Raw genomic sequence first — 5,569 nt, forward strand, 5'->3', positions numbered from 1 at the left:
TCTTTCAAATTCCATCAATGATAACTTAGTTCTTTTTTCTTTATTATTGATGGTTATGAGTCCCCCGACCAAAGACACTGAGCTGTTTTCCCGGCTATTGAGCTAACGAAGCGTAATCCATGATCAGCGCACACAGTTCCACTTCCGCCAGTACAACTTGTTCTGCCTTCCAGATGTCACGAAATTCTTCTGCATATATCGTGGGACTCAACTGTCTTTCATTCAGAAAAAAAGTCATTTATTCCAATCAAAAGACTGTCGGAGTCAGATTTAGACGTTAAGTAATCTTTTTTCGGGATTTTGGAGAATGAAAAGATAAAAAAACCCGCACTGAAAGTTGAGTGAGAGGCAGTCAGATCTCTAGAGTTGTACAGTGGGTGGAGTTCACCGTATCCTGTATTTTTAGCAGACGTTTGGAGCAGAAAGTGCGTGTGTGTGTGTGTGTGTGTGTGTGTGTGTGTGTGTGTGTGTGTGTGTGTGTGCGTGCGTGTGATTGTGTCAGTCAACTGATCTATTGTGGTTGTTAGAGAAACTCATACAGTGCGTTGGAGTACGGACAAGTTCAGGTAAGGACAGAGTTGGTATTTTCCAAGTAATTTAATTAGTCAATCCATTAAAAGCGTAAAGAGAAAATCATAAGTATAAGTAGATTTGACTGCGCCTAAAAATGCTCGGACAAGATGATGCTGAGTGTTTATTGGGAATGCTGTAGCCGGCCCGGGTGGCCGAGCGGTTCTAGGCGCTACAGTCTGGAACCGCGTGACCACTACGGTCGCAGGTTCGAATCCTGCCTCGGGCATGGATGTGTGTGATGTCCTTAAGTTAGTTAGGTTTAAGTAGTTCTACGTTCTAGGGGACTGATGACCTCAGAAGTACAGTCCAATAGTGCACAGAGCCATTTGTACCATTTGGACTGCTGTAGTGTGCTAATAAAGCATTAGGCTCATAGGAGCACAGTACCGAACGTTCCTGGCGGGATTACGGGAAGCTTTCCTGTAGAATTTTGCACTCTACGACAAAACCCCAGCTTGTTCTGTGTAGGACACAGTCACACGTGCTGCTTCTTTCCCCGTGGCATGTATTTCTAAAACGACGATGAGGTGATTTTTCCAGGTCGAACATATTCTGGTGAAATTCATACTACTGTACCTTACTAAACCGAAGACGCCGCCTGGACAAGAAGAAGGAACGACAAAGGGAAGCATTGTACAACGAAATACCCCGTCACTGCGATGACTCAATGGGATATGAATCAAACGGTGCCAAAACCATTTTATACAACTATCCTACAACTGAAACTCAATAACGGTTGTCCGAAAAAACACTTACATTGCCTGGGACTGATTGACAACCCTTTTTGTATTTGTGGAAAGAATAAGGCACGTAAGACTGGTTTGTCCCAAAAGGAGAAACATGATTGATGTGTGACTAAATCAGCTAATTGGTAAGATTAAGGCCAAGTGCTCAAAAAATTCCATTTTTTATTACATTTGCTAAAAGGTATATGTGTCTATAATGTTGGGAAGGAAAGAAGTTTCAATCTGTGCGTTACAAAAGTTTCTACAGTCCACTGTTGGAAGCAGTGTCACGGCAGCCGTGTGACGCTGTCAGCTGGTGATACCCGGCTCAGGTCGAAAACTTGTCGTGCCGTGACGCACGTTCATAAAACAATTTATATTGCAGTATCCATGCAAACGTAATCCCCAAGAACCTGATGAACAACGGGTGCTGATTGCTGAACGTAGCATATCCAGCTGAAGCAGATTAGTTTTTCTTGCCAAGAAGAACGAGGGAATTGTTCTCCAGGAGCAGTTAGATTTAGAGGAAAGGTTGATATACTGTCCTGGTACTGCAGACTAAATGAGAGTAACGTAAACACTCTTATTGGCCAAATGTTTTATTTTCAAAATTGGACAATATATAGTTTTTGCTCTGCCATATTGGATTTGCCTGTTAGAATTTTGAAAATTTAACATCAATTGTATTCAGCGACATCAAAATATATAATAACACGTATTTTTTATGCAAATTGAACTAATAATATAAACAAAAATTTTCCCTACACTTCAAACAGGTTTTTCTTGAGAAACAATTTGTAGAAGCTGCGTGCAACGTAACGTAAACTATTCAACATATTAACTTCTACCTTTGACCCCCGAAAAAAACACATATTTCTTGTGAGCTTACACGTACAGCACATGAAATTTGTTAATATTAAATATTTTTGTAAAGTCGTAAATAGTGAATAATCCCCAAAAATTGAACTCAGAGTTCGAATTAGTACCATATCGCTAAATTTATGTTTATTTCATAGTGATTAGGTATAAGCTCTCATAAATTTAGTGTAATATCGACTGACATAATCCATTTTTGATTTCAGGTAACTCCTGAAGGATACATTGCACACAATTTGTGTACTTTTAACTTGCAATCCCTTGATCAAATCACAATTACAGGTAAAACTTTTTTTACTCAAAATCTACAATCGTTCAAAGTATGAATCCCCTAGCAGACCCCTTGTATGATTTATCATCGTCTCAAAACAAAAACGTCCAAACTTTGCCTACGTTTTGCTCATTTTTACTGGCTGTGTGCGTACTCTTTTGAAAACATCAAGTGACAGGCTGTATTAACTTATATACGCAGCTGTCAATGAACTGGGAGTGTCCGTATAGTCAGTCACGGTAAAGTTGAGACCCTGCGAGAATGGAAAGTGGTTTTATTTTCTCAATAGAAATTCCAGCAACACGAGATCATAAGCGTGGGTGGCCACTCCGAGGGCATGAAGGACGGACGCAAATTACACAGCACTTGAGATGAAAAAACGCACGCATAATATATATATATATATATATATATATATATATATATATATATAAAGTTAAAGCAATTACAGCCCTGGTCCCAAAAATTAAGTTTTTTAACCTGGTTTCGACACTTTTATGAGTGCCTTCATCGGAAACTACATTCAAATTGGCCTCTAACATAAGTACAATAGTCTGGAAAATTTTTTTATACAAAAATGTAAGTACTGACTAACAGTACCAAAAAGAAACAGTACTTGTATAAAATTAGTATTAACTGTAAGTATATATTTTATTTTATTTTTTAATAATGCTCCCTTCACTGTAAGAGAACTTAATTTTGTGTACATAGTAAATTATAGTACCTTCATACAAACTTCATAAAAAACCTTACCTCTTCCACTGTAAATGGATTTAAATTTCGTACTTACATACTAGTCAAAACTGAGAGTTGTTGCTAATATTTATAACTTACAGATGTCTATACGGCTATAAAAACCGAAACACAATAAATAAAAAGAAATAAAATGGTTATTCATCGCATAGAGAATTTTTTTCACTTTGGTTTTTGAATGTGAAGAAAAGGAAAACCCCATAACCACGTTACATACTTATAGCTTGATTTTTCAAGATGACAGCCAAACATAAATAGTTGTTACGGCAAGGTTGCATTTCAAGAAGAGCTGTAGAAGAAAAGTCGAAATACTTTTATGGAAAGCACTTGATTTAACGAAAGGGAAAACAGAGACAGAGGGAAATCCCGATGAACCGTTGTCTTACAATGAGAAATATATATTTTCAGCAGATGCAGACGCGATTCACTTCCTCGACCATCAATTGAAAGAATAGATTAGTAAATACCTTTCGGTAACGATGGAAACATCAAAATGTTGCTGCACGTACGCCTCTTGACCGGTGTACAGTGTACGTATATCAGTGAGAGGATGTTGGCAGCAGTGGCAGAGAGCGGCCGGCAGGACTACCGCATCCGCGGCAGACCGCAGCGCGGCCGCCGCGGTCCCAGGGGTACCAACCACACTGTTGTCCGCCAAGTCCCGCAACGCGCCGAAACCAGCAAACAACAGAGCGACGCTCGCGGCCATCCCATGGGCCGCCACACGGCTGACGCGTCACTTCCGACACTTCGAAAGCGCCGGACTATCCAAACTACAAGCATCCCCCTGGTGTATAAAAGTATATTCGCATTCTGTAGCTGCTCTCCAAACCTACATGCTCTAACTCATTCCAGACACAACAGCTTCTGTCACTGAGATGTTAACTTGCGAGGCAAAACAAGAAGAAAAGGTAGAATGGCGTGTAACACCACTATGTCTGACTTTAATTTTCCTAAATTTCAGGCCTACGGGCAAATTACCAACGGCGGTCCATCAGCGAATACAAGAGGGCTTGCTCAAAAGAAATGCCTCTGATCTATTTTGTGTGAAAATTGTTGATGCGTTTTAAATAAAACATTTATTATGCATCCTTATTTTCCATGTCTACATACTTATTTCTCAACATAGACATCCTGGCGACGAACGCATTTCTCCCAAACATGGATACCGAGCCCGGTGGTGCAGTGGTTAGCACAATGGACTCGCATTTGGCAGGACGACAGTTCAAACCCGCGTCCGGCCATCCTGATTTGGGTATCCCGTAATTTCCGTAAATCGCTTCACGCAAATGGCGGGATGGTTCCTCTGAACGGGCACAATCGATTTCCTTCCCCATCCTTTCCAGATCCGATGATCTCACTTGTTGCTCCCTTGCTCCAAACCAACCAACCCAACAAGAGACCAGTTTGTAGAAAACGTCACCGTAGAATGTCTGACTTTGTTGATGGAGCCACAACCTCACCTCTCTAAATGTTCATATGTGTATGAATACCTAAGGGACCAAACTGCTGATGTCATCGGTCCCTTGACTTACATGCTATTGAAACTAACTTATGCTAAGAACAACACACGCACCCATGCCCGAGGAAGGACTCGAACCTCCGTCGGGAGGGGCCGTGCAACCTCTCCTATGCTCGCACCAATTCATCAATACTAAAGTGAAGAGGTGCTTTTTAAGTTTTAGAAACAGAAGAAAATTGGACGGGGCTACATATCAACTGGTGGATGGTGGATGACAACGCAGCCAAGGCGTCGGATTGTTGAAGATATCGCAGCGCTCGCGTGTGGTCTGGCATTGTCATGCTTAAGAATTCGAAATCGATTGCAACACCCGTCTCTCATGCAACGTCACAGCTTCATTACACACCGCTATGTTACACGTTACACTTCTCAGGCGGCTAGAGTCTAGAGGGAGAAAGCTGCAAATACACAGACATTAGTAATAAATATGTACAATGTGAATAAATCTCGTTTTATTTAAAAAGTTTTGAGACTTTTTATATAAAAATTCGGAAGCATTACTGTTCTGCACGTCCTCGTGTATTGTGTAATTAACTTGACGCTGCTGCCTAAACGAAATGCATTTCGTATTTTGTAATATTAAACTTATGTTGTAAGGATGATAGGAGTGTTACCAGATATTTGCAGGTTTATCAATAAGTCTCAGCAATGTACAGAGATACTAGAAATGATTTATTCGTTTTAAAAGACTTGCACCAGCTGGCTGAATATCCCTTATGCGGTATCACGACCAACAATACGATAAGATCATTTCAATTCGTAGTTCTTTGTTTTCCAAGATATTACATATAAAAATACGAGTGCTGCATAACTCACAGAGTTTGCATTGATCGTATCCGTTGCGTTACG

At 40.4% G+C, this 5,569-nt stretch overlaps 1 non-coding gene across 1 annotated transcript; it reads left to right on the forward strand.

Moving 5' to 3' along the window:
* Positions 1-715: 715 nt before the first annotated feature.
* Trnas-gga (transfer RNA serine (anticodon GGA)) lies at positions 716-799 on the forward strand. Its single transcript is given in 2 exon segments — positions 716-755; positions 765-799. It is a non-coding gene; the product is annotated as a tRNA-Ser (tRNA).
* Positions 800-5,569: the final 4,770 nt, after the last annotated feature.

This window comes from Schistocerca gregaria, chromosome 2 (genome assembly GCF_023897955.1).
Source record: "Schistocerca gregaria isolate iqSchGreg1 chromosome 2, iqSchGreg1.2, whole genome shotgun sequence".
NCBI lineage: Eukaryota > Metazoa > Arthropoda > Insecta > Orthoptera > Acrididae > Schistocerca > Schistocerca gregaria.